This window comes from Bos indicus, chromosome X (genome assembly GCF_029378745.1).
Source record: "Bos indicus isolate NIAB-ARS_2022 breed Sahiwal x Tharparkar chromosome X, NIAB-ARS_B.indTharparkar_mat_pri_1.0, whole genome shotgun sequence".
Taxonomy (NCBI): Eukaryota; Metazoa; Chordata; class Mammalia; order Artiodactyla; family Bovidae; genus Bos; species Bos indicus.
In genome coordinates, this window is record NC_091789.1 from 59,241,847 (window position 1) to 59,249,750 (window position 7,904).

Genomic DNA, 7,904 nt, shown 5'->3' on the forward strand with positions numbered 1-7,904 from the left:
TTTACATATTTTAGGTATTAACACCTTATCCAGTATATTTTTTGCAGATACATTCTCCCACTCCATAGGTTGCCTTTTCATTTTGCTGATTTTCTCTTCCTCTTGCAGAAGCTTTTTAGTTTGATGTAGTTTCACATGTTGATTTTTGGCTTTGTTACTTGTGCTTTAATGTCATGTCTGAAAAAAAATCATTGCCAAGACAACGTCAAGGATATTTTCCCCTAAGTTCCTTCTAGGAGTTTTATGGTTTCAGGTCTTCTGTTTAAGCCTTTAATCCATTTCAGGTTAATTTTGTGAGTAGGCAAGATAGGGATACAGTTTCATTTTTCTACCTGTGGTTATCCAATTTTCCCAGGACCATTTATTGAGACTATCCTTTCCCTATTGAGTATTCTTGGTTCCCTTGTCAAATATTAATTGACTATACATGCAGGGATTTATTTCTGGGCTCTCTATTCTGTTCCATGGATCTATGTATATATTTTTATGCCAGAATCATACTATTTTCATTACTATAGCTGTGTAGAATAGTTTGAAACCAAGAATTGTGATGCCTCTGGCTATGTTTTTCTTTCTCAGGATTGCTTTGGTTATTTAGGATCTTCTGTGATTCTATACACATTTTAAGATTTTTTTTTTTTTGCTATATCTATGGAAAATAACATTAGAATTTTGACAGGTTTGGGTAGTATGGACATTTTGACCATATCAGTTCTTCCAATCCATTATCACAGGATATCTTCTAATTTATTTGTCTTTCCTTCAATTTCTTTCATCAGAGTTCTATGATTTTTAGTGTACTGATCTTTCACTCTCTTGGTGAAGTTTATTCTTAAGTATTTTGTTGCTTTTATGCTATTGTAAATGGAATTGTTTTCTCTATATTCTTTTCAGATATTTTGCTGTTATTGTATAGAAATGCAACTGACTTCTGTATGTTGATTTTATATCCTGAAGCTTTATTGAATTCGTTGATTAGTCTAACATTTTTTTTTTTTTTTTTGGTGAAGTCTGTAGGATTTTCTCTATGTAAGATCATATCATCTACAAATATTCACAATTTTACTTCTTTCTTTCCTATTTGGATGCCTCTTATTTTCTCATCTTGCCTGATTGCTCTAGCTAGAACTTCCAGTACTAGAAATATGTTGAATAAGAGTAGAGAATGGAGCACTTTGTATGGTTATGGAGAATGTTCCATACGCACTTGAGAATAATGTGTATTCTGCTGCTGTTGAATAGAATGTTCTTTATATGCCTGTTTAGCCCACTTGATCTAAAGTATGGTTCAAGTCTAATGTTTCCTTGTTTAATTTGTCTTAATAATCTGTGCATTGTTGAAAGCAAGTTACTGACACCCTCTAGTATTATTGTTTTGTTGTCTATTTCTCCCTAATATCTCTTAGTATATTCTTAATATATTTAGGGATTCTGATGTTGGGTGCATGCATATTTACATTTGTTAAATCTTCTTGATGAGTCAACCTCTTAGTCATTATATGATGAACTTATTTGTCTTCTGTTAATCATTTTTGGTATAAAGTCTATTTAGTTTGGTGTCTTATAGCTTCCCACCCTTCCTTTTGGTTTCCACTTGCGTGGAATATCATTTTCTATCCCTTTTATTTTAGTGTAAGATTGTCCATAGAGCTGAAGTGAGTTTTTTGTAGGCAGTATATAGTTGAGTCTTGTTTTTTAATCCATCCTGCCACTCTATACCTTGTGACTGAAGAATTCAATCTATTTATGTTTAAAGTAATTATTGATATGTAAGGACTTATTAATGCCATGTTATTGTTTTCTGGCTGTATTGTGTTTCCATTATTCCTTTTCCCCCCACTTTCTTTCTGCTTTTGTGAGTTGGTGCTTTTCATGGTAGCTTATTTCTCGGATTCACTTCTCTTTATATTTTCTGAAGCTGTGATGGGTTTTTGCTTTGTGGTTTTTAAGGCCTACATAAAACTTCTTATATTTTTCTTAAAAATTTATTTACTTACTTTTGGTTGTGCTTTGTTGTTGCACAGGCTTTTTTCTAGTTTCGGAGAGTGGGGGCTACTTTCTAGATGCAGCATGTGGGCTTCTCATTGTGGTGTCTTCTTTTGTTGTGAACTTCAAGCTCTAGGTGTGCAAGCTCCAGTAGTTGTGGCATGAGGGCTCAATAGTTGAGGTCCCCAGGCTCTAGAGCACAGGCTCAGTAGTTGTGGTACATGGACATAGTTGCTTCATGGCATGTGGGATCTTCTGGGATCTGGAATCCATGTCTCTTGCATTGGCAGGCTGAGTCCTTACCACTGAGTTACCAGGTAATCCAGAAACCTCTTACATTTTAACAGTCTACTTTAAGCTGATCTCACTTTGATCACATACAAAAGCTCTCCCCATTTATGTTTTTCATGTCACAATTTACCTTTTTATATGGTGCATTCATTAACAAATTAGAGTCACTATAATTACACCTTATATTATTTTCATTTAAATTTTATACTATAGTTAAGTGGTTAATACATCATCGTATCATTGAATTAGAATTTTCAAAATTTGACTGTATATTAACTTTACCACTGTGTTGTGTATTTTCACATGTTTTCATGCTAACCATTAATGTTTTTTCATTTCACCTTGAAGGCAGGCCTCATGGTGATGAACTCCCTCAGCTTTGTCTGGGAAAGTCTTCATTTCTCTTTCATTCCTGAAGGACAACATTGACAGAGTAGTCTTGAATGGCATTTTATTCCTTTCAACAGTTTGAAGACATAATTCCGCTCTCTATTGGCCTGTACAGTTTCTTTTAAGAACTATAGTGATTCTTTAATGGATATACCTGTGTGGGTTACAATCTTTTTTACTTCTTGTTTTTAGAATTTTCTATTTGTCTTTAACTTTTGACAGTTTTATGTGTCTTAGAGAAGGTCATTTTTGATTGAGATAATGGGGTGATCTATTAGCTTCATGAACTTGGACATCCAAGTTTCGCCCCAGGTTTGGGATATTCTGAGCTATTACTTCTTTAAATAAACTTTCTTCCCCTTCTCCTTTTCTTCTCCTTCTGGGAACTTCAATTTTGCAGTGCTCCTTAGATCGCATAGGCTTTCTTCACTCTTTCATTCTTTTTTCTTTGTTCTCCTCTGACTAAGTTATTTTGAAGTTCCTGTTACCGATTCTATCTTTTGTTTGGTCTATTATACTGATGTCCTCTATTGCATTTTTTGTTTCATTCAATGAATTCTTCAGCTCCAATATTCCTGCTTGGTTCTTTTTTGTGTTTCTTTTTCTTTGTTAAATTTCATTTTGTTCATGTATTATTTTCCTGATTTCATTGAATCGTCTCTAAGTGCTTTTTGTACCTCATTTCATTTCCTCAAGATAACTATTTTGAATTTTTATCAGGTAAATAACAAAACTCCGTGTCTTTGGGCCTGGTTACTGGAAGATTATTGTGATTTTTTGATGATGTCGTGTTTCCTTGATTTGTTGTATTCTTTGGAGTTTTCTATTGCTGATTTTTGAATTTGAAATAGGAGTCACCTATTCTAATCCTTAATAACTGTCTTTAAGGGAAAAAATCTTCATCAATCCTGCTATAAACTCTGAAGCTTTCTTAAACCTTATATGGATATACCTCCTCTCCATGCTTTTTGTTCTCTCTTGTGGCATAATTTTTAATCTTGTACGTCTTCATTCGATCTTACAACAAACCAGGCTGGCTGCTAATAGCCTGTTTTTGTTTTGTTTTGTTTTGTTGTTTCTGCATGGCATGTGGGATCTTAGTTCCCTGACCAGAGTTTGAACTTGTATCCCCTGCACTGTAAGTGCATTTTAACCACTGGACCACCAAGGAAGTCCCTGATAGCCTCTTTTTTGTTTTCTCATAAGTGGTGCTAGAGTTCACATTTGTGGTTTTTGTTTGTTTGTTTGTTTGTTTTTGTCCCTTGCCATAGTCCATCTTCTGAGCATACTCCCTGTCTACCAGGACTTACTTTTGCTTTTACCCTTGAGAATATGGACAAGCAGCTGGTTTCAGACTGAGATAGATGACGACTGGGCACTCAGGACATTGGGAGTGCTTGCAGGCCAGGTGGGGGGATCTTCCAGTGAGGTTTTCTCAACAGAAAAAATCCTGTGTGTTTGTAGTTGATTGATTTCCAAACAGAATATCAAGAATGCCAATATTATCACCAAATGTGCTTCATTCTGAGGCCTCTTCTCTTAGCTGCTATCTCACTGTGTGCTCACATGACTTCTTCACTGTGCACACACAGTGAAGGAGGAAGAGAACAAGTTCTCTGGTCTGTTTTCCTGCTCAGTCACTTCAGTCGTGTCCGACTCTTTGCGAACCCGTGGACCACAGCCCGCCAGGCTCTTCTGTCCATGGGATTCTCCAGGCAAGAGTACTGGAGTGGGTTGCCATTTCCTCCTCCAGTGATAAAGTTTTCTTATAAGAACACTAATCCTATCAGACTAGGGAACTGTCCTCCTGAGCTCCTCTAACTGTAGCTATTTCCCAAAGGCCCCATCTTCAAGTACCATCACACTGAGAGTTAGGGCTTCACCATATGAATTTAGGAGGGAAGACAAATACTCATAACGTTAGGCAGTATTCAGGTAAGTGTCACATGAATTCTTTACATAATGACAACTTCCTAGATTTACCACTAAAAGGAGCTTACTAAGGAGTATTGGCAACAGCAGGCACAAAAGTATATAATGGGTCTGTTGTACATACTTGTAAAAATGTATGGCTTTGGTTAAAGAAATGATGGAACAAAATGAACAGGTAAGTTTGAATCTCAAATTAAACAGTGAAGATTCCAAATAACAACAGTTAACTCTTACTACAAGTCATTACTTATACTGCCCAGAATTAAATTTTAAAACCAACTGCCTATATCTATATTGTTACTTATCTGTCTAGTGATATATATATCTTGGCATGGATGCCTTATAGGGTTTTCTGAAAAGTAAACTAGTTGCATGATCATGGATTGGAATGGTTTAACTATTTTTAAAACACAAATGTTGTTACCTAAAAAAATTCATGTTAAACCTCAGTTACAGCTAAGTCTATGAGCCCCATCTAGAGTAACCTTTAAAACAAGAAACTTCTAAGGAGTACTAATAACATAAGTGAATAAAACATTGGTCAATAGACAATGAAATCATTTTAATGGTGCCATGAATAGTCCAATGGAGAAAAGGAGCAAGTAAAATTTTGCTATGTAAAGTGAAGTCAAATTTTAAAGAATTAAGGAAGAGGGATTTCCCTGGTAGTCCAGTGGCTAACACTCCATGCTACCAATGCAGGGCCCTGGTTTCAGTCCCTGGTCAGGGACCTAGATCTCACATGCCACAACTAATGAACATGTGGGCTGCAACCAAGACTTGGTACAGCCAAATAAAAAAATAAATAATTAAAAAAAATTTTTAATTGGAGGTTTACATTGTTGTGTTGGTTTCTGTAATACAACAACCTGAATCAGCCATAACTATATATAGACACATATACATACATACATATATATATATATATATACACACACATACATATGCCCCCTTCCTCTTGAGCCTCCCTCCCATCCCCACCTCCCCATCCTACCCCTCTAGGTCATCATAGAGCACTGGGCACCAGGCTGGGCTCCCTGTATTATATAGCAGCTTCCCACTAGCTATCTATAGTGTATATATGTCAATGCTACTCTCTCAGTTCGTCCTACTCTCTCCTTCCCCTGCTGTGTCCACAAGTCCATTCTCTATATCCGCATTTCTATTCCTGCCCTGCAAATAGGTTCATCAGCACCATCTTTCTAGATTCCAAATATATACATTAATACACAATATTTGTTTTTCTGACTTACTTCAGAAAGTAAGTATAACAAGATCTAGTTTCATCCACCTCAGTTCAGCTCACTCACATTCATTCCTTTCATGGCTGAGTAATATTCCATTGTATATATGTACCTCAACTTCTTTATCTCTTCATCTGTTGATGGACATCTAGGTTGCTTCTATGTCCTGGCTATTGTAAATAATGCTGCAATGAACACTGAGGTACTGGTATCTTTTTGAATTGTGGTTTTCTCAGGGTATATGTCCAGTAGTGGGATTTCTGGGTCATATGGTAGCTTATTCCTAGTTTTTTGAAGAATCTTCATACAATACATATTCTTTAAAAGGGAGGACTCAAATGTACAACAGTTTACCCTTTGCACAACATATGTGTATCTGCCTCAGTTCACCCTTTGTACTAATCAGATACACTATTACCCTATATTAAGTATACTATATCAAATTTTTTAAGGAGATGCAGGCCATAGTCTCTAAAATTAAGTAATTTAGGAGAGTTAATTAACAAGCTGAAGCCCCCCTGCTTTGATTAATCTTGATTGAAGACCAGTTGATCAACATATTCTCTTCTATCATTCATTCTTTATTACCCTTGCTCTTGACCAACATTGGAGCTGGTTTAAGTCATTTACCTTTTGGGACAACCTAACATTTTATCTTCAAGGGGTTTGAGCCCTTTGTTGCCTTGCCATTATGAGTCACTTTTACTGTAATTGTTGTCCATTCACTTCTATCATCAGACATGGAATAACTAAAAGAGATCCCAGTGGATCATCTGAGTGACAAATATATTCTATCCTGCCTCCATTATGAAGCAGAAGCTCTAACTTCTCATGATAATCAGAGATAGTTATGCCCACTAGTATAGTAACTCCTTTCTTTGCTTTCTCCTGTATCAAAATGAGAAGCCTAAAGTTACCACTGGTAGGTGTAGTTTCAGGTTAGGTAGAACCCTTAATGTGTTTCCTGGTGGAAGCATTCCCCGTGAGAAGCAGATTTGTGCATGTAGAAATAAGAAATACAAATTTTGTAAGTGAGTCACTGAGTTGGTTCCAAGACATGCATTCTAGATATTAGAAATGCAATGCTACATATCATTTGTTGATATCTAAGTAGATATTATTCATTGTGAAGGACAATATCCCAACATTGCAAGGTGTTGTCCTCTGTCCGGTGCCTTAGCTGTGCCTTGAACCAGCCATTCAATCAGTTTATTGGACCAGTTAATCTTGAGGTCTACGGTATATTAGAGGACCAATGGGTCCTTGTGGTCTTGTGGCCATTGCCACACCTTCTTCACCATAAAATGGATCCCTTGAATCAGGCATTTTGTAAATTTCACATAATGATGCCAGCAGAGAAAGCAAGCTAAACTCATATCTGGATAAGGTGTCAATTCTGTTAAGAGCAATTCACACTATCCTCCATGGCAGAAAGGTCTGAAATAATCAACTTGCCACCAAGATGCTAGCTTGTTTTGGTAGGTACTCCATGTTTTTGAGCCCATGTATAGCATCCATCCTTACCATCATGGCTATTCCACTTGTAGGCTCATTGTGCAAACACTGAGGTGGCCAAGGATGGAGGCTGGCTGACATGGACAGGACAAGTCAGAAATCAGGTTATTCAATGTTAGGCATCAAATATGTCTGCCACACCTGGACTCAAAGGTGTCTTTGCTAAATGGAGTCACCAGTCTCATATCCATGACATTGCCAGCAGCAACAGCAGCATGTCTTCCATCTCATACACACATTATACATATCTAACAAGTCAATCTAATTGGCAGAAATGAATTTACCATCAGAACTCTAACTGCAGTTAGGAAATAGAATGGAGGTTGAGCTAATCAATCCACAATATTTACTATTATTTATTAGAAATGGATGTATTTTTACCCATCAATACAATTAGCTTATTATTTTGAATTATCTTTACAAGATTTGTGTTAAGGCTATGCTAGTTTCATAAAATTAATTGAATCTCTACACATGTTTGTACAGGTATTATATCTGAACTAAGCATTATGGACTATGAGGGGTATGCCTTGAGGTATGCCTTGA